General features: G+C 43.6%; 1 protein-coding gene across 12 annotated transcripts in view; it reads left to right on the top strand.

The window, feature by feature from the left end:
- Positions 1–24293, top strand: part of LOC121595859 (insulin receptor substrate 1) — a 208490-nt gene that overhangs the window by 17484 nt on the left and 166713 nt on the right. The window contains exons 1-2 of one of the 12 annotated variants that reach the window (XM_041920161.1): positions 10652–10930; positions 11468–13075. The exons of 10 other annotated variants lie outside the window; for them this stretch is intronic. The gene's annotated coding sequence lies outside the window, so the exon portion shown is untranslated. Of the gene's footprint in view, positions 1–10651; positions 10931–11467; positions 13076–24293 lie in introns of those variants that run through there. One more of the 12 variants, XM_041920166.1, reaches the window with a different exon arrangement.

Below are 24293 nucleotides of genomic sequence, written 5' to 3'. Positions count from 1 at the left end.
CCGAAAGTTCGAGCTCGGCCAGCTCGTTTTACACCGTCCGTTTGTTTTTTTTTTGAAATCCAAAATCGCAAAAACAACAACGCCCCAAACTCGCCGCCCTTTTGTGTGCCATTTGCCCACACACTTCACCACCCTCTGCAATCGTTTCAGAGTGCGGGGAGTGTGGTTGTGTGTGGCTCAATTTGATGTGTTTTTGTTTATTATTACTGTTGTTGAAAATCATAATCCGCCCGACGCGCGGGCGGCACTTCGCTTTGCGTCAACCTTTCACATTGACGTGTGTGCGTTTTGGGTGGAATACCATTTTTTTTTAAAATGTTTTACTCATTCTCGCAATGTTTAAACTGTGCTGCTTTTGAAGCGCGCCGCAGCACCAGCAACCTTCTCGCGTTGCGTTCTTGTCGATCTGTCCGGGAGACTCGACTTTGACCGGGTGCGCTCGCGCTCGTTCACGTGGCCGGATCGCGCGGATCGTGTGGCGAGGTGTGGGGTTCAACAAATTGCGCATTAGAAACATTGGTAAACCTCCTCCCCTTCCCCCCTTTTTTCCCTCTCTCCCTCTTCGTCATTCACCCCACTTGTTGATGTTGAGTTGGTTCGTTCGTCAACCCCAACCCCGCATGGCTGGAAAGCATTCGTTTTTGGCGGATTCGTATTTTGGTCGGTGGATTTGATCGCCGTCCCCACGCTTGCTTACACTCTTTTCTCAACTCTATTCTCCTTAACCTTGTTCCGTTTTTTTCCCTTGTTTTCTGTTTTGCCGTTTCTACTTTCCTAACCTTGTGCTCTTCTGTGATTGTGTTGTGTTCCGCTTCTCTTTGCGTTTGTGGTTTTGTTTTGGGATTCCTCCAGGCTCCAGCACACAACACACCGATGTTTGTTTATTTTCAGACGAAGCGCGGGGGAATTAGATTCGATCCCGTGTGGTTTAAAAATGGTCGATTAAATATTTCATTTCGAAAGGTCAGTACACAGGTGTGCGCACAAGAGTAGCTTTCCGGAGCACGGGGAGTGTATACAGCTGTGGGAATAAATTTAGGGCATCGGGTGACAGTTGGAATACTGTACTGAGCGGTAGTGTTCTATCTTTTGGGGGATGAATGTAGGGTAAGCATACGGTATAGATAGGTTGGGTAGAAAATAGTGGCAGCAGCAGCAGCAGGAGCAATACCAAGCTGTGACGAAAGCTCTCTTACTTATCTAGCAAGATTAATGATTTCCGTTGTTGAAGAATGGCGTTCTTGGTATTGATTTATCAAGAACGGTCAGGTTGTGCTGCTGGTTGAGTTCAAGTGTTTGTAGGTAAATAGGTAAAAGTATGCTTAGTAATATTTCTTTCCGCCCTGCGGCGATTTTGATGGAAAGGAAAAAGGAAAGGGAAAATTCGAGCACCTGCTCGAAATTTTGTTCTGCAAGTCAGGCCTCAAATTTTATGGAAGATGGTTATGAATCGGTTTAAATAATATTTGGAAAAAAAATACGTTACATAAGCTACTTCAAAACATAAAACAATGAACCTAAGTCTTATCAAGTGCATAATTAATTTAATTCGCTATGGTATGTTTTTTAAACATAATTGTTAAAGGAGTTTGACGATTGACATCGTTTTATATTTTATATTATATATATATATATATATATATATATATATATATATATTATATATATATATATATATATATATATATATATTATATATATATATATATATATATATATATATATATATATATATATATAATATATATATATATATATATATATATTATATATATATATATATATATTATATAGTTTTATGAAGATTAGCTTTGAAGATTAGCTCACAAGTTTAAGTAAATAATTAGAATGGACGCTTTTAAACATTGGGGAATTTTGGGTTTCGAATTAGTTTTTAAAGGAGTTTGACATTTGGTGGTTGAAATTATATCAGCAACCCATAAAAAACTTGAACCTGAAATATTTAGTCGTCAGGTATTATTTTCAAAAAATTTACACTGGCAGAAACTAAACGATGAGCTATCATACTTTAACCAGCTTTCAATTTTAAAGGTGCCATAATAAAATTTTTCTATGGTTAGTAAAAAAGGTAATAATTATGTAAAGCAAAATAAACTATAAAAATGTGAACAAACCATTTTGGACAGGTATGTAGATGTTAAGTGTGTCATAATTTAACTATTATATAAATATGAAAATACATAATGAGAGCCTACCAAAGAAATGAGATACGAACAAATCAATTATAGCATGTATGAATGTTTATAACCAATCTAGAAAATTGAACAATAGTCAAACAAATCTGTCAGAGTGGACTACGGTGAAATACTTTTGTCAATCGAAGACTCATGATACAACCCTGATTGGAATGTTTTGATAGAAGATGGCTGAAAATTCCAGGTTTTCAGCTTCAAACATGGAAACTCAATGTTATAGAACGTAGAAAAAAAAAACATTTCGAGCAGTTGTTGTTCTTGTTGTTGTTGTTACTATAACATGTCATAACAATCAACATGATAATAAGACGTTTATGAGTTCATGAAAGTTTAGCGTAAAGCTCACAGTGCCTTACAATAGCGATGATAGTATCGATATTTTCATCACTGCTATAAGTAGCACATATTTACCAAACCATTGCCTTATCGGCTGCCTTATTGCATAATAGGCTTAATAGACCCGTACTACCACCATACTCCAAATCTTCGAAACCGAACTGCAGCTTAGTTCCCTGGAATTCCAAATTGAAATCGACAGCGGTATGGGCTGTTGGTGGCAAAACACTAAAACGTTATCTCACACTCCTTGGAGCTAAAAATAGAACCGAACACGGAATGTGTGTGTGTGTGTCCTCCACACAAAACCATCTCACCTCGGTCCATGTTTCATTCATCAAGCCGTAGAGCGAGATCTCCCCACGCCCCGCTTCACCCAAAACCGATAAATATCGATTCGTCCCAAATTATGTCACCGTACTCGCTCGCATAGGGGGGTGGCCGACTTGAGCAAACGACAACGTCGTGTGTGTGTGTGTGTGATCGTCGCTCAACCTGTCTCCCTCTCCCTTTTTTTTGGGTAAATAGCAGCAGCAGGGGTTTTTCCAGGTTTTTTTTTAATGCTTCCTCCTCCCTGTCCGCACATAACACAAGCATAATGGCTGTGTTGTGTAGTACGCGCCGGACCGATGCCGGTATGGTATGGTCAGTTATTAAACCATTGAGCCATTGGCGTTGTTTGCTCTTCTCAGAGGATGTTTGAGCGCCAACTGCCAGAGGAGTGTTGGGAAAGAGATTGATCGTACCGAATACATTAGTGGTGACAGGTGTGTGACAGTGAGCAGCACCAAGCAGTGTGTACGCTTCTGTGTTGTACCCGATGGAGTCACCGTAGAGGCAGTTTTCCCTAAACCCTCTATCTGGAGCAAGAAAAGCAGCCGCTCGACCGGGAAGGATGTGCAGCAGGTTTTGATGATTGCGTTTTAAAATCCAGGTCATGAGAGAGAACCCAAATGCTTCGATTGGAGGGGCGTTGAGCGGGCCCCTCCCTCGAATGTGCTGCGTCCGGTTTCGAGTGCGTCCGTGGGGAGGTAGGTGGTGGTGTTATTGGTGTGATATCGTTATGTATGCCATTCCCTATCACGCGGGAGGAGTTGTGCGTGTGACGCGTCGGTGTGGTCGGGTGAGATGCGTACGTCATATGCGCAAAAACTATGGGAACCGATGGGTAGTTTTGCCATTCAAAGGGCCGTCACAGCTTCCACACCACAGCGTCCACCAATGCGCTTCCGGGAGGGTTTTGTGCGTTCGTGGAAGTGGTAATATGGTCGTCGGTTGTTTTTCAACTCATTTCTGCGAATCTATACTGTTGTTTGCTGCACTATTAATTACGTAGTGCAAACAGTGCCCAAGTACGTCCGCTTGGCGAGCGATAGTGTCGTTCCCGGGAAAGATCCCTAACGTTCGATAACGCGCGCGCTGATTCGATTGGGTATTTGTTTTGCAGCGGGACTTTTCTGCGAATGTGATTGCGGGCCTTTATTTGCCGACCAATTAAGATTGTTGTGACAAATGGTTTATACTTTTTTTATGGCAACATATTTAGCGTGAAAAGCACAATTCCTGAGTGTGTTGCTGTAAACACAGGTCAGTTGTATTAAACTTTTTGTACGTTAGCGTAACCGTAAGGCCACTCAATGGTGCATTGAAATCGAAAAGTATTCCAAACAATACGCAGTGCAATTTCAAAGGGACATTTTATCACACACACTCTTTCTTCCACTCTCTCTCTCTCTGATAAGCAAAAGCAAAAACGCATACAACCTACCAACCCAGCCCAGCATCACCGCCGTACGCGTTGAAATTTGACGCATGCGCTCGTTCATTTTCCGCCCATAATTCGTGGGCCCCCCCGGAGCAGCAGGAGAAGAAGGAGGACACAGGACACGAATCTGACGGTGCCACCGGTGGGGAGCAGAAGCTCTGATCATTTCGGGTGGGGCCTGTGTGTACCATTTTATGCTACAGCGCATTGTGTGCGCTATGCATACATTTGGGAGGACACTTATGCTTTGTGCGTGTGCGTGTGTGTGTGTGTGTAAGTGAGTGTGGCGTCTCCATCATCATCATTCACCTGCGCGACGCGCCGGGAGTGGAAATAAATTGTTTGAAATTAATGAAGTTTTGCTGTCCAGTTGGGCAGACAGAATCAAATATAGTTTTATGTTTAATTTGGAATAGTTTTTTTGTTTTTGTTGTTCTTTCTAATGTTATTTGTTGGTAGATTGTTAGTTTTTTTGCATTTTGCATATTTATGGCATATTTTTAAAATATATGGGTTACATTTTGGAATCGAATTCAAACTAATCTTTGCTTGCTGATTTTTTACAAAAATAAGTATTTATGGAGTAATATTCGAGCAAAACTCGAGTTCTTTACTAGCAATAGTCGACTATTTTCTTAGGTAAAATTCGAGCAGTTTTATAGCAAGTTCCAATATTGTTATTCCTAGTGACACCTTTATCCGTGACCTGCACAAATGGTGCTCGAAACACCAGAAATTGTATATTTGGCAGTGATTAATCGTGTTTAAAGCGTAAATGTTTTGTTAGTGCGTAAATTTGACTTTCTTTTATCAGTCAACAATTGCGTTGAGTTCATTTGCAAAACGAAGAATTTTTGTGCCACGTTATTTACTGAAATTTAAAGGATTTTTCAGTGTAATAATGGCTACGCGATCAAGGATCAGTAACGTTTTTTTCCTTGGAGAACAAGAAGAAAGCAACAAAAAGCCAAATCAGAGCTCGTTTTAAATGCCTTGTGCTAAAAAGTCTATCAACTGCTGCAGTTTATGGCTCCACTTTAAGGGAAATAGCTCAAAAGCACGATATTTGAGCTCGAAAATGGGAATTGAATTGGTAGAGTTCTAGCTACAGTTCGAGCAGCATGCTGTGTACTATCATTGCACTATAATATTATTATAACGATTTCAGGTAATATTTCAAATCGAAAAAGTATTTACAATGACGTGCAAAACTGCAACTGATGCAGCATAATCTTGAGTATATAACGCGCTCAGTACGTACGCTTAGTGTCCGTAGTAGTTTTAATTCGCATGCATTGCGTACGCGTAAAATTATGAAAACTGGCACAACCCCTCCTGTGGCTGTCGCTTCCATTGTCCCGCTACGTTTACGGAAAGGCTGCAGAATGCTGCATCAAATTCCACTTGGGAGAAGAAGCACCATTTTATGTGCAGTTTCGTTTGGCTTTTTTCCCCTTTGTGATACACACCCACAACATAGAAAAAAAAAAGCATAAAAACATACCAAAACGCAAGGTAAGCACATAAGCTGACTTATGTGCGTCCGGTTCTGCCAAGCGGTTGTAGCGTTGATTCACGAAAATCTTCCATCGCACACATAATCCAAGTTGTAGTTTCGTAGTGGGCGAGCGGGAAGCTGCTTTTCCTCCGTGTTCCACCCCACCCTAAACTTGAACGGAATCGCTCCAGCATCCAGCCCAGCGATGGATGGGTTTTGCAATGCCAGTGGGGCTAGAGGAATTTAGAAGGAAAATGCATCGCGCGTATATACTTACATAAATACAGAGGAACGCAAATCATTTGTGGAATCTGACCAGCCCCGACCAGCCTCAATGTTGTCGTAGCCATTTTTCACGCCCAGCAGCAGCAGCAGGGTGGTGGCAACGAAGAAGGTGGATTTCGTTGCAGTTGCACACACAACGATGCAGCACAGTTGCATCAAAACGGCTTATGTACGGAGACGGTTTCCATTTGCTTGCGCTTGTATTGGTGAGTTAATATAGAGGGGCAAGAGGACACTAGAGCGAGTGGTAGCGGAAGGAAAGGTGTCGTCTGTTGCGATTGCCCCAGGCACACTTGCGGGCAGGACCACCGAAGCGAATCCTCTGTGTGTTTGTGTACATCGAGACGGAACGCTGCAGCGTTTAAATGTGCAATCCAGTACGTCCCATAATTGCGTCTCCCTTACTCACACCGACACACACACACACACACACTGGAAAAACTAGGGCATAGTAGACGGAGAGCTATCGCACGCGACAGACAGACAAAAGAAAAACGAACTCAAGTAGTGGAAGGATCGTGTGCTTTTTTTGTTGCACTGTTTTCCCGCAAGAGCTGCAGAAGTAGCAGGCAGAACGAGACAGCACAGGAGCATCTGGAACGGAATAGAGCGGTCAGCGGGGGCAGTAAGAGAGCGGGAAAAGCGAGAGTAGTAGTAGACAGATGAGTAAAAACACACACACACTCACACGACAGATACACACTTAAGTGCGCCCGTACGCAATCACAACATGCAGCCCGCCCGACACAGCTGCAGGAGCCAAACGCGGCCAGGACGCGCGCGCTCCCGAGCAATAATGCTGAGCCAGCAGCAGCATCCAGTCGAGCTGTTTAGTGTGTGCGGGGTTTTGTTCAACTGCTGAACGGTCTGGAAAGTGTGTTCGATACTATTGTGAGCAAAATTAGTATAAAACAAAGTGGTGTTACAATTTGCAGTGCGTTTCAGAGACTTTGTGCATTTTTTTCTAAATTAACCTTTGTGAAGGTGAGCTTGCTATAATTCGAGCAGATGGTTTGATGTCGAGCAGTGTAAGAGAAGCACTGTAAATTAGGTGGGATTAATAATATATTTTATTTTAGTTTTGTTCCCGTTGCAACAACAAAGCTAAAGTTCAATTTACATACACATTAATGCAAAATTTATGCAAAATAGAGCCTTTTCTACTACCTGCCATAACTGCCATAATTTGTGTCCCTTTTTCCCGGGACATTTTGATCATCCCCCTTTCGGACCGTCTCCAGCTTTGTTCATTCAAAATGGTGCAGGAAAATTGTACGCCAAAAAAACACAGGGAAGGCGGGAAGTGCAGTCACATACACACACACACGCGCGCCAAACAACGAGACAAGGATCGCGTACGCACAATTTACGCAATATTCCCTTCAACCCGCCATTTGTGTGGGAATCCTTTCCACCCCCCCCCCCACCGGGTCGGGGTTGAAAAAAGGAGACGACGCTTGCTGCTGCGGCAGCTTGGGGTTTGGTAGTAAAAGCAAGAGCGTGTTCGAATTTACGGCGCAATATCGCCATCTTCTTATCCTGCCCGGTCCTTCCAAGCATCTTCCTGCCCGACTCCTGCGCTGTGTTGTGACGGGCAGTTCTGGAAGGATCGTGTATCCTTTGCCCGCGTCCTACCCTAGGTGTCGCGTCGCCCCCCGCTTGCCGTATGTACAATGAAAAGAGCGAGAGATAGAGCGAGCGTGTGTGATTCCTTCTTTCACAGGGAGTCACGCGCTGTACATAAGGACATGTACATCGCAGCCTCTGGCAGAATTGTAGGCGACACGTTGATGAAGGTATCTGTGTGAGTGTGAGAGAGGGAGAGAGGAGAGAGAGAGAGAGCGCCTTTGGGGAGTGTTTGAAGCCTAGCAGAACGTCTGAAACAGGAAGAGGACCTTACCAATAAGACGGGAGAGGCGCGCGAATTCGACTGTGTGCGGCTTCTGCTGGCCGTGGTACTGGGGCTGCTGGCTAGGAACGCTTTGGGACGCCTGTGGGAGCGTGGTTATGGTTCGAATTTCGTCACTGACCTTGAGACGCTTGGGTGTGAGCATTAGGGCATTTCCGTCTCTTTCGCTTGTGTTTGTTTGCTTTTTTTTGCCCTCCCATATCCTTATTGGAGGTATATAAACAAGACGTTTTTTGTGAAGGAAGGAAAATGAGATTGTCCCAGTTTGTATGGATTAATTATCCCAGCGCTAGAATGTAAGTTATCAGTCGTTATATGATGTCCCAAAAGTATGTATTTTGTATGTCAAAGATATTCCCGGAATGCGTTTGGAAACTATATTTCTTTGAACAAATAGCTAAAGTACTACCTCCAAGTACTAGAATCTTCCTGAAATTACGTTTATTGTACAAAGTTTTGTTGCTGGACATTGGAAAAGGACTTCAGAGATACTTGTGAAGTCCTTCGTACAGCCAAAGACAAAGTTTGAGTGCAGGAAATTGGTGTGGTTTTGGTTGTGTGCTACTCTGCTCTTACTCAAAAACGGATCTCGTAAAGAAGCTCCCTTCAACGGTCCGCCCCTTGTCTTGTATTCTGGTCTCGTTCAATCCCTGGAACAATGAGCAACGCGAAGAAGGGGGAATAATTCTCCCGGTGAGGTCCAGAAAGTGTATGTGTGTGTATGTATGTGTGTGTTGGAGAGGAAAACAGGATTCTTTCTTCTGCGCATACCCTTTGCCGCGGACGGATGGAGAGGCGAAATATATATCTTTTCCAGCCAGGCCAGACCAGACAGACAGACGGGATAAATGTGTTGTTTGGGTTCCCGGGGTTGTTCCCTCCATCCAAAAGGGGGTTTGTTTGCAGCGCCGCTAGGGAGGGATTGGCAACGAAAAACGGGAGGGCTTTGCGCGCTTTATTAATGTCCTTTGTTGTCGCAGTTTCTCCTTCCGCATCCTGTTGCGGCGCGAGACCCGACCCGTGTGTGTGTGTTTGTGTCGATTAACCTTCTTCGGCGCTGCTCTGCCGACCCGCTCCTCCTCCCTTTTCGCTCCCAAATGCCCCCTCGGGCGAAACCACTTGAGGCAAAGTTTAATTCCTTTTTAATCATTTTAGCGTGAAGGCAATATGGTTTATTTTCCGGTTTCTCCCAAGGCATTTTTTTTTGTGCGCAGAGTTTTCCCTGCAGAGACAGACAGGTTTGGCGAAATGCTCCCGTCGTCTGCGTTCCGCCGGGGAGTTTTTCTTCCGGGTTTTTCTTTGGTGATGGCAAAAATGGTACCATCATCTTTTTCTTCCTGGAAGGGTGTTTGGTTCGGAAGAATTGTTCGTCCCCACAATTGGATGACAATGGGGATATACAACCGGTTGAGCATTGTTTTGTGTACATGTGCGTGTGTGGCTGTGTTTCTTTATGGTTGGCCAAATTCAGCAAAACGGGAAAAAGCAACAGTTTTGTGTAACAGTCGCGCGATCCTGCCGGCCACGGCTCTGTTGTTTTTGTGGGAAAAAGAAAGGGGTGTGTTTGTGTATGTCTGTTTTCTTGCTTTGTGTTTTTTGCTCTCTATTATCTGGCCATTGTTACTTCCGGCCGATGACCTTGAAGAATTTGAGGGCAATTGTGTAATTTGCCTCAAGTGTTTATATGGGATCGTGTTTTTGCGCAGCATTTAGATCATTTTAAATTACGCATTGAAAAGGTGGAAGAAAGAGGTGATATAATGGTAAAGAAATAAAACTTCTCTCTCTTTCTATCTTTATTTTTTGTATAAAATTGTTTGCTTGTTTTAGGTAAGATTTTTAAAATTCGTTGTTTATTCAAGAGATTATACACTAATTTTAGCTAATGAGCCAAATTTTGGTACAAGAAAGGCTATATATATTCTTCTGCTGGAGATTTGATAGGTAAACCTATCCTTAATCCAAACATGAAACACCCTTTTCAACTTCACAGAAGTTTTTTAAAATATTCGATGGGCCTGTTTAGCTATTTTCAATTTACAAAATATTCCTTATGCTATCCACTTACTTCGACGAGCTTGGTGAGAAAATATAGTTTCATCAATTTGACCTTAAAGATGCTCTACAATGTTGATCTCAGCTCATTGGAGGTTTTTGAATACATATAAGAGAAAGATGAATATTATGTTTTCTTCATTAGACAAACCAATCATCATTAACATTTAAAAAATACAAAGAAAAAAACATTTGAAAAATAATAACAATATTTCCAACGAGATTTGTTTGACACACGCACTTAGTTGCTCAGCTTTCCCGCGGGATGCACATTTTCGCCCGCCCGGCACTCACGCCGTTGTGTGGTTTCGCCTGTTTTGGGGCGAAAACACAGGGCCGCCGTCACTCAGAGCACAATGCGCACCCGGCGGCACGCTCACCCAAGCAGTACCGAGAGAGCGTGAGTGACTCCGAACGCCGAGCGAAAGCGAGACAGCGCACGCAAATACCTGCAAACGCCATAAACCGCTCTCTTTCCCGCTCTCGCGAGATGCTCGCTCACTCTCTCTGTCGGCCTGACTTCGTGAATTCGAGTGCAAGCCGAACGATCTTCGTTCTGGCGCGCGCTGGCCGCTTCGACGGGCCGGCAGCCGGAAAGTGATGGTTAAAAAAATTACAACTTTCAAGCAGGACGGGTGTGTGTCTGTCCGCGTAGCGCGCGTGTTCGAGTTTTAAGGTTGTACAGCACCTCGCTGCCCTTCGAACTGTACGGAACGGCGTGTGTTGAAAGCGTTTGCTCTCGGTGCGATATACGCGATCGTTTTGTGTAGTGAGTCACAGTTTTGAAAAAAATCAAATCAAATACTCACTGAAAATAAATTGACGAAGAGCTCCGTTAGTGAAGTGCACCCTCAAGTTTTTTTGTGGTAAGAATCCAACGAATCGAAGAAATTGTAGCAGAATCGAAAAATAGCTTCTAAAAGGGAAGAAAGTAAAACAAAAACACAAATCAATGAATGAATGAACGGCATTTCACTGTGCTCTGATGATGTTTGTTGTGCCAAAATGACCCAAAGTGCAAACATCGCACGAGCAGCAGGCAGCAGATTGGCTCCGATCATCATCTGCTCCGGGATGCTAATGAAGCGTGAAGGCGGCGATAAGCGTGTTTGTGCGATGATGGCCGGCCGATACGCGCGTGGCTCGAGTCGAATGGTCGGAGCCGAAGATCATCCTAGCCGCACGCAGTGAGAGTGTTTTGCGCACCGGGTTTATGGTGAAATGAAGCCACTTTGGGGCTGATAAAAGAGTGCTCATTAAAAAAGCGTTCCTTGGGGGAAAATGCTGCTGTGTGGTTTGGGTTGTTGTTTTTCGATTCGATTAATCAGTGCATTTTATTGGTTGTGTTTTGTGGTGCTTTTTTGAGTGTCTAATGTTCTTTATTATCTTTAAAAATTTTATAGCAAAATAAAAAGGAAAAAACAAATAAAAGTGATTTAAAATCGAAAAAAATCGAGCATTAAAACGTTGTCACTTGACTGCAGCTTGATCGAGTTTCTCGTTTGCGTTAGTTTTCCTTTTCTCAATGCCTGTGGCATAAAAGCTCGCGCAAAGGTAAAATAAAGGTGAGCACAGCAGTGTGCCACTGTAAGAGAAAAAGGATCAAAGAAGAAAATCAATACAAAAATAGTGGAACCAAAAAAAAGTTATCGTTCCAAAAAGTTTCCAAGAAAGAGAGAAAAAAAAACAGCAGACGACGAACCTCCATCGGAAGAGTGAAAAACCCGCCTAAAGCGTAATATTTCCCGCTGCTTGTGTTTGTGTGTGTGTGTGTGTATTAGTATTTTTACGCCTAAAAAAGGGCAAAGAAGGATCCTGTTTTCCTTCAGCAGGCCCCTTCGTTCGTGTAGTAGCCAAGTGGCAAGTTGTGTTGTGGCGCTCCCGCCGGTGTGTGTTTGTGTGTTGCGTTGGGATGTGCGTTAATGTTGCCGTAAAATAAATAATAATAATAGTAATCATCCCTACTACTACACCGCGCAAAGAACCACACAAAAGCTTTTCCGTCTTCCGTCGAGAAGGCGTCGTTCATTTTTCCGGGCCCGGTGAGCGACCCGCGCGCGTGTGTGTCCAAAAAGGATCGAAAAAAGCTTCCGTTTTTTTTGTCTCCCCGTGTGCGCGTTGGTCCCAATCCGGTGGGGGTGTTTGTGTCCATGAAGCGAAGGGGAGAACCGAAATCCTCGACGGGATAACAGTCTCTCGCCCTTCGGAATGTGACGGCAAACGCGCAAAGGCGCTGCTCGAGTGTGTGTGTGTGTGTGTGTGTGGTTGCGTGTGTGGTGTGCAAGAGCAATCCACTCCACCAGTGAAGGAAGGAAGTTCATTTTTTGGAGTGTGCGTGTGTATGAATGTGTGTGCCTCGTTCGATGAGGTTTGTTTGTCGTTTGCCCCCCGCCAAAGGGGACGAATTGCGTGCCGTAAGCTAATAAATTAGAAATTGAATGAAAATTAGTCCCAACTCGGTGACGAAGGGGAGGTGAAAATACAGGCAGAAGAGAAGAGAAAAGGAAAAAAAGAAGTTTCTCCACCACCACCTGGTCACCGGGAGTGCAAGAAGTCACCAATAATAAAAGGGCCGATTGTTATTGGCGGCCGCCGGCGCGCCCGGTCTTTTGGTGTTGTTGCGGTGCGTGCGTTCTGTTTGTGCGTGAGTGTGTGTTTGTGGTCTTTAATTTTGGAAGGGGGCCCCTGCAAAGGAAGCGTGATCATCTCACCACACACAGAGGAATGTTATATGGTGTGTGAGCCGTTGTGTGCAAACGAGTGCATTTTGTGCGTGAAATTGCGTGAATTGCGTCTAAACACACCTCCATCACACATGCTCGGGCCCAGTATCGCGTAAGAAAGGGCTTGTGTGCGAATATAAGAGAAAAAAAAAACAAGAAATAAAAGATTGAATCACGGTTCAACTCGATTCGAAGTGGTTTTTTGCGTGTGGTGAAATCGGTAAAAGACGCGTGTAAAAAACGATCGCGGGCCAACGCGAATATTCCTCAAGCTTTGTTTTAAATAATGTAAGTAAAAAGGTGAAACACAGCACTTTTATAATCGTTTTGGGGCGGCAGTTTCAAACCCCGCCCCAGGGAGTAGTAGGGCTAGTGTAATTCCGCTGGGTCCTGGCAGCTGCTGCCAGCTGCTAGTTTATAATATAATTTCTAAATGAAGTTCGTCCCGAATTGCTGCGGTCCGCGAACACCGTTTGGGGATTTATGGACGTAATTTTAAGCACCCCCAACGGGATAATAGCTGATCGTAGGTTAAAGCATCCAACTCCATCCGACGACGGGGAAACAGAATTTAGACGTCGGCGAGGGTCCTATTGGAATGCAGTAACATATTACTTAACTCCGGCTGAGGCTTCTTATACCCTGAGGGGGGAGGAATCAGCAGAAGTTGTTATTGATTTATAATTTGGTTCCCTTTTAGGGAGGATTTGAGGGAGGTTTACATAACTTGTTCATGCATTTGATTAATTGAAGGTCTTTTTTAATAGGGTTAATCAAACAAACGATTTTTATTTGTGCAGGAAGCTTCGGAATATCTCGTCAGTTCCTTTTTGGGAGAAATTTCCTGTTTAAATATTCTGTTGTTTGGACAAAACTGGACTAAAGGTTATTATTTTGCTTAGTTTGAGTGACAAATTATTGTCTTTATTGGCGAAAGATGTATTTTTTTTGCTATAATTTCTACAATATTGGAAAACGTAATAACATCTGTTTTGATAATAGTAGCAAACATTGAATGGAATATTTCTTTCAGTTTCGACTATTACTTACAACATGATCGGCTGCGGTCAGATCGAACAGACAGATTTTGATACATTTTTTGAACAAGTTATAAATTATAAAATCTGCACGGTTAGCCTAATATTTTCAACACTATAACAAATGATTTATTATTGATGATATCCTACATTTTATGTTTTAATTTTATTAAAATTAATTGAAATAAAAAACCAGTATTGAGGAGTTCCAGTCGTCTTTTTTAAAAGGAGTTTGACCATTGGCTGCTGAATTTCCCCAGCCTATATTATTTCTGCCTGGAAAATATGTAAACAATCGCAGGGATTCGTCTCAGGGACTCGAATAGGTTAGATCAGGTAGTTATGAACGATTGGCTAAAGCATGCATATTTTGTCAAGAAACGTTAAAGAATGTTTGATAAAATTTCATCAAATTTAAGGCTAGAATGATTTAAGTACCATAACTCACTTCAAAAAGCAAAAAAACAGAAAACAGAACTAGTCTAAAACTCATCTTTGAATACAAAATGGTGCAATCCGATATGGCAGAACGTTATTGTCATATTGGAAGGAATATTTTTCAGTTTCACTGACAGGTTGAACTTTGAGCTTGTTGTCTAGAGAATAAAACCAAACGGATGTCTGACAGTTCTGTGTAAACAAACTTACGTTGTCAACTGCAGAACTAAATTCCCGTTTCGGTCGAATTTATTTCGGTCGAAAATATTTTTGAGTATAAAATTGATTTCTTCTGTCAGAACTATTTCAAATGCTTAATTTAGTAGCCAACACCTTTCAGTTCAAGCAACATTGCACCAATTTAGAATTAGTTTGGCATTTTTCTCGGTCCGCACGAATAGCGAATCTCTGGGACAAACCTATGGCATATAATTTATTCCTGATTTTTTTAAATGCTACTTTTACAAAAAGTAATGAAATTAAAAATAACGGCCATCAAGCTATTTTTTTAACTTTTTTGAATGCATATGTCCTGTCCTCAATCCTGTCCTCAATTATTTAAATACTGTTTTAATAAAAAAAGAACTGTAAAATAAATTTGCATCTCCAGTTCATCAAGAACAGATTCTTCAACATTCAAAACAACATTCATCGAGGGCAATGACAGCTTTCACAGAATAAATGTAAAAACATTTAATTGTTATGACTTGATAACAGTGAGCACCTGGACTTCTTCAAAACAAAGCGTCCCTGGCTAATAATAGCATCGATTGTTTTGCACTCCAGCATCCAGTTGCGCCCTTTGCTTGGCCGCAGCACATAATACCCGGGGCCGCCAGCTAGTAACGGGAAGATCGAAGTGTTTTGACAGCGTTGTAAACGATGACGCGGTTTCAGCCGTCGCGAGCCGCCGGCGTGTGAGGCTGTCAAAAAAAGCGGTGGGCGAAGGTGTTGTGGGGGGGTGTGATATTTGCGTGTGCACCGACCGTTGGCGCCATTTATTTTCGTCCAGCAAGCGTGCACTATCAGAGCTGCCGCCGTTTGCCGCCACCACCGCCGCCGATCGGAGTGGGACTTTGACATCACGTTACTTTGCTTACGTTTATGTCGCCCCTTCCCTTTCAACCCAACCCTATGGAGTGTTTGTTTGATTTGAAGGTTTGAAAGGCCCAGATGGGGATGAAACTGGCGACACTCGTGACGTCACAGAACGTCCCACAGAAGTAGTGCGCAAAGATATATTTTCGTTGTGCATGCGGTACAGCGTGTTGTCAACTGCCGGGCAAACCGGTCTATTGTAGCTACATCCACAATTCACAAATCTCACACCAAATTGGCTGTTGTTGTTATGTTGCTAGTGTTGCGCTCCTCCAAAGCAAACACGCACAAACACAGAGGAAAAAAGTGACATTTTGGTTTGCTGGCACGCGGTGTGTGACGTGCGCTTGATGCCAGGCACCACCCGTAACGATGAGAGCTGATAATGCCTTCGCTGACTTTTCACCGGCGGGCCTTTTCCGGGTGATGAATGAATTTTTCGGTGGTGCGTCCTTCCTTTCTTCACAGAATTGTCATTCATTCTTTGCTCACTCAACCTATTCACCTTCCCACATCCCCATGATCATCCGGTGCTCGGGGGCGATAAAGTGCGACACTCTCGCACGTTCGCTTGTGACGACAACAAACAGAACAAACAAACCCCCCCCCTGGCCACACACTCTGGGGTCCACTTTCGATTTTCTTCTTGTCGCCCTCCCTGTCGCTGGAAGGTTCGGGAGTTGGGGCCTTTTTTTCGCTCTCTTTCGGTTTGTGCCTTTGCTTCGCTGGTCAGTCCCTTGGTTTGTGCGAAATATCACCGATAAGAGCGAAAACGCGCACCCCGCGGAGGGTAGAAATAAAGCCGTTGTGAAGAAAAAAAAAACGCACCGCGAAGGAATAGAAAAAACAACCGAATTGAAATGCGCGTATGTTAAACAGAAAAGTAAGAAGAGTAAGAAGAAGTGGCCAATGAGGAGCAGAAGGAAACAGCCGCGGCCCCGGCGCACACCAACGTAAGAAGGGAATGTATCTCAACTCAAGCACACACACGCCACCACCACCACCACTACTACTACGGAACCATGTTGCTCGTGCGTGTTGTGCTGTTGCTGTGGGCCACCACCATCGCCCAGTGCGGCCAGTACAGTTGGCAGTGTTGTTATTTAGTCTGAAATGATACCGGTTTGCGTGGACCACCGACCGGTATTTTTATGTTTGTTGCTGGTGCGCATTCCACCGTCCACAATCATCATCATCAGTAGCAGCGGCAGCATCATCGCGTCGCTCACTCATTCTCTCTCTCTGTTGCTCCCCTGGGCAGTGGGCAGTTGGGAAGGAATTTTTCGCGATCACCACGCACACCTCATACACCCAAAGCATAACACAACATCATCATCATCATCCGCATCATTACAGTCATCAACGGCGATCGCCCTGCGAGAGCGAGATCCGCGAAAAATCGTCGATTCTTTTATCGCGTGGGGTCGCGTCGTGTCCACTCGTCGGGTTCACAACACAACCACTCGCACACACAAATACGCTCTATTGCGTGCGTAAAAGTGTTTGTGGGAAGTACACGCACACACGCGCACACACAAACATGTTTGCGCACGGTCGTTGCGAGAATATTGCGCAAAGGACGGGCGAGTTGCGTGCGTTGTGGAGGGAATTTTTGCGCGTTTCCGTGTTTGAACCTTTTTTATTCCATTGCTGCTCCAGGAGTGGAGAGGTAGGGAGGAAGATCAGGCCAGAGGGGTCAGATCACTTTACCGTCGCGCGATCCTTTTATGCCTTTATGTTTTCGATGTCGATCATCAACGCGCCTCACTCTCTCATCGGCCGCCGTACGCGCGCGCCGGGTCTCGATCGTGTATGTGCTCTCTCTCTCTCTCTTGCGCTCTCTTGTGGTTTTGTTTTTCGGTCGCTGCGTGAATTTGCTCTGGACTATGGTGCGGGTAATGGACAAATGTCGGGGTTTTCGGGGACCGCCGTTTTCGTGATTATAAGGCTAATGTTATTTTTGCAATTGAGAAGTCTCGATGTCGAGTTCAATATTGCTAAGGAAATCAGGTCTATTTTGCAAGCGTCTACGTGTTATTTCGATTACAGAGTGAGAGCCAAGCCATTCGTTCTCTAAATCAAAACCCTTGCGGAAAATGGATAAAAATCGTTTGCTAGTTGGGAAGTAAAATATTTCAGTTTCCTATGTTTCCAGTATCTATGAAAAATAAAGAAATGATTTTGAGAATCAATCAACGAAAATAATTTATACGTCAATTCAACCAAATTTGAAGGACACAATGTACCAAAAAGGTATAAATCAATGAAATTAGATGACAATAATAGATCATTTCTTTTAATTATTTATCTGCAAATTCCATATTTTCGACTTTCGTTCTTGTTTTGTGAACGTATTTTTAAGCCATCTCCGATAGTTATCGATATCAGAATCATGAATCAAAACAACATTAAAACGTAATTTTTGTTCAAATTTTCACAATTTAATTCAATCTTTAAATACAAGATCACACTTATCACGAGACTCGAACGGCAAGTCGAACGGAAAGTAATACAGAACATTGATCGGAGTTTAGACCAAGAAGGCTTGATTTTTTGACATTTTGGTGAGTGTATGACAGTTGAAATATTGAAATTTGGGTTGTATTTTCCGTACCCAATTATCAGTTTTGCGTTTTGCCATATTAGATTTCAACAATTGTGTAGTTGGGTAATGTCAACTCATTACACACAGATAGAAAGAAAGAAAGAAAAAAGAACAGATACCTGTGAGTACGCGAATGAAATGTTTGGGAGCTTTAACTCTCCTCATTCTGATGATTGTTAGCCTGAGTTGCTGACTGTTCTAAAATCAAAATTTGGGATATACATAATCATAGAACATGAAATCATGAAACAGTTCAAAAGTACAGACACATCCGTAAGCTTAATTACAAAGTATTTGCTGTTGTTTGGTATAATTCACAGTTTCGCTTAAAGATTTGATTTCAGTAATGGAGATTACAGATACAAAAAAAAAACAGATTTGGTGGGTTTTTGAGATTAACAAAAATGTTTATTCATATCGCTAATGTTGACATGGTCTATACGTCACTTATAAAAATTTCAATTTTCACACAAAATGTAAAATTATTGTTCAACAGATAAATGGATAAATGAATTTTACCATTCTAAAAAATTTCTTCCGATGAAGTCCAAAAAAGTTCTTAAGCAATACGGCCTTTTTGGACCGTTACTCCTGATAAAAAAAAAAAGTCCAAAAAAGTCCACGCGACGCCCGCTTGCATCCGATCCCATAGTGATCCGTACCCGGACTTTGCACACTTCCGACATTTGGCAAATTCCTACCACACCTTCCACCCCCCCCCCCCCCCGCGCCCTCGTTGGCCCCAAAACCATCATCATCCCCTTGCTTCCTGCCCAAAAGTTCCCCGCAGCGTTGCTCACCCGGGCACCGTGGGGTCCGGTTTTGCGCGCTTTGCGTGGTGTGTATATGGTGTGAGCATTACAGATTCTCCCTCTTCCGTTCGTCCCCTCTGGTGCACATTCACCTTTCGTTCCGCTGCTGCTGCTGCGGCGGCCGGTGCGTGCGTACCGTTGCGTGTGTTGGTGCTTACGCGATCTGGCTGCGTGTTATTTATTTGTTCTTGTTTTTGTTTGTGTGTCGTTTTTTCCTTCTTCGTCTGTGAGCTTCTCTCGCTCTCTCGCTGATTTGCCGACTGTAGTAGTAGTAGTAGTAGTAGTATTAGTGGTACTGTTGCTGTTGCTAACGTTAGTAGTAGTGGTGGTGGTGGTGGTGGTGGTACCGCTGCTGGTTGTTGTTGTTGTTTTTGTCGAGACGAACGGCCCCCTTGTTCCCGAAATGTCAACGAACGGCGCCAAGGTTACACCGTTTGCTTGATAAACAAATTAATAGTCAGTCTAAAAACAAAATTAAGCGTAGCCTTGAAAGTAAACACCACCAAACCTCCAAACATCACCACCACTACCAAGCGTCATCGGCGTGTTTGGTGCATTAGAAAAAAAAATATATAGAGGCTAGAGTGTGTGGGTGTGTGCGTATTTATGTTTGTGAATAGAAGAAACTAGAAAGAAGATTGTCGATGTGGTCCGTCCATCGCGCTAACAGTACTAGGCAGCGAAGAGCCGATCATATTGTTTCCCACTTCTTCGGCCCTTACACAGGGGGGTGGTGTGGTGGGTGATTATGCGAAACACTTCACAGTTTCTCCCCTGCTAGGCACGCCGTCGCTCCCCCCTGCACACCCAGATTTAGTTGCAAGGGCATGAACTCAGACCGAATTTTGTCGACTTTATGCTGTTGCTGTTGTTGTGCTAAAGGTAATCTTTTTTTTTTGTTTTTTTGGGGGGCTAATCTGATGAAATCGTTTGCGAATGTTTTGGCCTGGAAGAGTTGTTGCTTTCTCGATCAAAATGCTTTACTAAGGCGCGATCGACGGGTTATGGTTGAGAGTCGCCGTTGCGGAATTGGGAAAGTTGTTTCCTTTTGGCCGGTGAGTGCGCGAGGGAACCATTAAGTGAACTTGTTTGGTTTTCGGTGATCGGTTTGGGAGCGGTTTAGATGGGTGGAGCATGCCACAAAAGCATACCGATTGCGAGATAGGCATTTGGGGTTTTTTTTTATTGAATGTCGTGATCAAAGTAAGTATATATTGGAAAATTTTCCTATTGGAATTAATTGGAATATGTTAAAGCATTCCAATTTCTGTTCTTTTGTAACAGTATGGCCAGATTTGAATGTTTTGGGATCCGCAGAACATGTCCGAAACTTGTACGCCTGTCTATTCGCCCGTACAGACACGACACTAACTCACGGTTTAGGATGTTGGTATGACACGACAACCAACCGCGAACGAAAAGCAACCCTCCACCATTTAAGCCGGTGGCGTGGTGATGGTGCCACCCCAATATCCCATCTCTGTGTATTTGTGTGTGCTGAGCGCGTGTGTGTGTGTGTTATCACAGCCCTCGTCCCACCAACTCCTCTCCCTCCCCCGTTCATTCGATTCGAATTTGGCTGCTTGTTAAGGTGGTGTACGTGGCGCGCTCTGGCGCCTGCTGCGCGCGTATCAAATGCGTATCAAATTTGGAATTTGGCCTACTCGCACCACCACCATCAACAACACCACCACCGGGGAGCGGATAAGGGAATTTTGCGCTGCAAATGGAAGGCCCCGGTGCTCGTGGGGTGCAAAGTGAGCCGCACAGACTTTCGGCGCTCGTTATCTTTGCTAATCAGTCAAAAGCCAGGGGCCTGGTTTAGTTTAGGTTTAGGCTGTGTTTTTTTTTTTTGGGGAGTGGAATAGGGAAGGAACTACATGATGTTTACGCCCGACCCGGTGGTATTGCTGTGTGCAGGGGGGAATTGTGTAATCGTTTGTAATGACATTATAGCTAAATCAGCACTAGAAGTAACTCCTTTTTTTGGGATTAGTAAGATTAGCCAAGAATAAGATTAGCCAAGTCCAAAGGCCATTATGAATTTCATGAAATAAGGCTCCAACTATTAAAAGTAATTCATGTATTACTCAATTAAAGCAACATAATTACAACAAATGCCATTATTTTTATAGAAATATATACAAAAACCTATTTCGAAAGATTTAGAATTTTTTTCAGAAATAATTTATGATTGGGGCCCTTTCCGTTTTAAATTCGTAGGCTGAAATTTCAAACTGTCAGCTGTTTGCAATATATAGCAGTTTTCGAGCAGCTATTGAAGTCGGTATAATATACAGGTGGTGGGCTTATCCCAAGGTGTATGAATTCAGAAGACTGATTTTTATCGCTTCTGTTTCTGAATGAAGATTTTAAGAGTGTTCTGTTAAAAATGGATGTTCAAAATTGGTTATAAAAAAAAATACTATGAGACCAACTGGACTACTAACACTTTGATTCTGAATTCCATCACCAGATCTCTTTAATGCACCTTGGGATACATGTAAACACCACCTTGTGTTGCCATTTTTCGAGCAGGTACTCGAATCTAATTCTAGCTTTGGGGCTAGAATAATCTAGACTAAAAATTGCAGGCTAGTTTTGTGTGTGGTTATGTATGGTCCATACAAAAAGCTGACTAGAATCGTGAAGGATCCCAATGACTATTAATGCCTTAAAATTTTTTTTTTGAAAAAAATGCTTTAAAATTATGATATTATATATTTCAATAATTGTATCAATTGGAAGTGAATCAGTGAGTCCACCCCTAACTGATTCGATTCTTATGGTGTTGAATCGTCTAAAAAAAGGCATATGATAGAATGATTTACGTTAGAAAGCAAGTGACATTGTTGATAAATGCTCCTTTTGTCGCTAACTACTGCTTACGATGACGATTTTTATGACCGAATGTTCAACAAACTGATTGCAAGTAACTCAGTGAGCTACTCTTAAATTTTGTTGCTTGTTGTTGCTTTGAGTTACATGTTCGTTCCAGTCTTGATGAATCTATTTCGATCGATTTATTTCAAGCCAATTTTGATGCCGATCTCTTCGATCGATCAACTTTGCGAAACAACTCGTTCTAATGATTCTTTTTACGTTGACTCAATTCATCACACAAAATCATCACACCCACCGAAAAACAAGAGGAAGTGTAAATGTGTGCTTGATTTACAGATAATAACTTCATTGATTACTATCGAAGTATTTCTTCGACACTGGGAGAGCGCGCCCCGCAAGCAAGGGGCTTTTGTTATTGTCCTATGCTGTATCCGCGCGTCTTCTTTCAATCCATCCGGACCGGTCTCCCCCGCTGCTCTCTTCCCCATTCTGTGGAATGTGTTTCACGTTTTGCGTCATACCTTTCACATTTCTTTGGTTTGGTGTGGTACCCGTTCCATTTCCTCATTGCGACCGCTTCGGTATTGGAGCGTTCCCGGCCACCACACTGCAGAGTGCTTATTACATTTTCAATCTCTTAACACGTCATCTCTCAACCCCCCATCCCCTTTGTACCCCACATCCACAAGATCGGGCAGTTCGGTTTAGCATTATTGGTGTAAGAGGAGCGGCGAGTGGCCGCCAGTACTCGGGCGCACGCGGAAAGCCAAAACCAATCATCTGCCCGTTCGCTGCCCAAAGCACCACCGCGCGCCGCCGTTGTGCTCCTCTTTCTCTGACGCGCATTCATAAATCCGTGAATGAATCTTCTGTGGCCCGGTTTTCGCAGCCCGGGATCGAACGATGAATGAAAGGCTCCACAGCTCCACCGAACTCGACGCCAAAAAGTTTCGCCTTGCTCCTCCTCTCTTTCAGCGGTGTCGATGGCTGCCCCGGCACATTCGTACGGGGCGTTCAACAGGTCCAACACGGCTGGTGGACGGGTTATGCTCTGTGCTACTTGGTGGTGGTGGTTGGTGGATGCGGTCCTGCGGTTGGCGCGCGGAATGGAGAGTCTCAAAAGCAAACCGAACCATTCCTCCAAACCGCCCCCACTCCCGTCCAGCAGTGATGAAAGGGCGCTCGGTTTTGCTTCGTTCTCGCGCTGGCGGCGGCTTATTTATTTTCCTGCTGCCGCCCCGTTTATGCTCGCGCCCATCCCCTTCCCTTTGCGTTTATGCTGCGAAAAGGTGGCCCGGGTGTATCGGTAAGTTTGGCACCCCGGCGGGAGGATTGCCACCTTTTTGTTGAGGTGGAGGTGGTGGAAGCGCGTCACAGGGCTTGCGAGATGTAACGAACAGGAAATAGGCCGTAAAACGGTTCGCCGATGATCAATCGGTGCACCAAGGGGATGACGGGGTGTGTGGCGGCTGTTATGATTCTGTAGCTGAACTTCAGTGTGTGGTGGCCTACGGCTTCGATCGGGCTTCGTTTTGTTCCGTTCACGCGCTCGCGCTCGCGCCCTGTTCTGACCCAATCAATCACGATCGTTGCTCGTTTCGCTTTAGTTTTAATGTCTTAACCACTCTGAAGAATGGGTGATTCCACTTTGGAGATGTGTATCGGTGCATCGGGTTGATTTTTTTTTTTGGGTGCAAAACTTGGATAAAAAGCAACGCGGCGATACCATTTTGTTTCATCCAACAAAAAAAAAGTACACCCATCCTCACGTTTGCTTGATGTGTTTTGGCGGAAATGAAACCAACTGTTGTGCTGAACTGGTGGAAACTATGGCTCGCGGGTGCTGTTGTGATGCTTTTTTGTGTTTTATTCATAACACTCACCGGCAGAATATCTTCGACCGATGCATTGATCAGGGCTCGTTTGCTTAATCTATATTTCCGCAGCGGACGGGCGGGCAGGGAAGGCGGCGCCCTTTCATCCATGCCGATAATGGGATGAAGATTCAGTTTCAGATGGCCATAATTGCCGTGCTGGATATTGATTTCAGCCCCATCAAGTGGTGGGTAGAAGGGTTGTCGGACGCGCGGAATAATTGCATATCTGTTTGATACCGGAATTTAAAAGAGTTTTTACGAGCTACGGATGTGTGTGTGTGTATGCAGCTTACTGTTTTTCATCCGGTTATAATGGTCATTGAGAGGTTTTGTTGTTGTGTTTAAGTCGTTACGGAAAATGAGGCATTTAAGCGTGTTTTGTCCAAGAGTAATTGATTTGTTGTTTGGAGATTGATGTTGGAGATTGTTTTTACTGCTAAATAGGATCTTGAGAATCTTATTTAAGTTTCAATCGTAACAAAATGCGTCTAAAAGAATCGAAGAATCTGATGAGATGCTGATCAAAGATCTTGTCCAAGAAGAAGAAGAACAGATGAAGATGTTATCTATAGAGATCTTCATTATGTCCATTTGGGGTCCTAACGCGTCCTAACCAATATGTCCTTAATATTTCTTTCGGCTGGTAGTTATGTTAGGTATATCAGCTGAAGATCTTGACATGTAATTCTTCTGCATGTTAGGTTCTTATGCCTCTAGACATCGATGCCAAATTTTCCTCTGAATTGGTAAGAATACCTGAATTGGGAAGAAAGACTAGCACTAAACTCATTCAGG

This window comes from Anopheles merus, chromosome 3R, assembly GCF_017562075.2.
Source record: "Anopheles merus strain MAF chromosome 3R, AmerM5.1, whole genome shotgun sequence".
Lineage (NCBI taxonomy): Eukaryota > Metazoa > Arthropoda > Insecta > Diptera > Culicidae > Anopheles > Anopheles merus.
The sequence above is the reverse complement of the archived record's forward strand: the minus strand, read 5'-3'. Positions and strand labels throughout refer to the sequence as shown.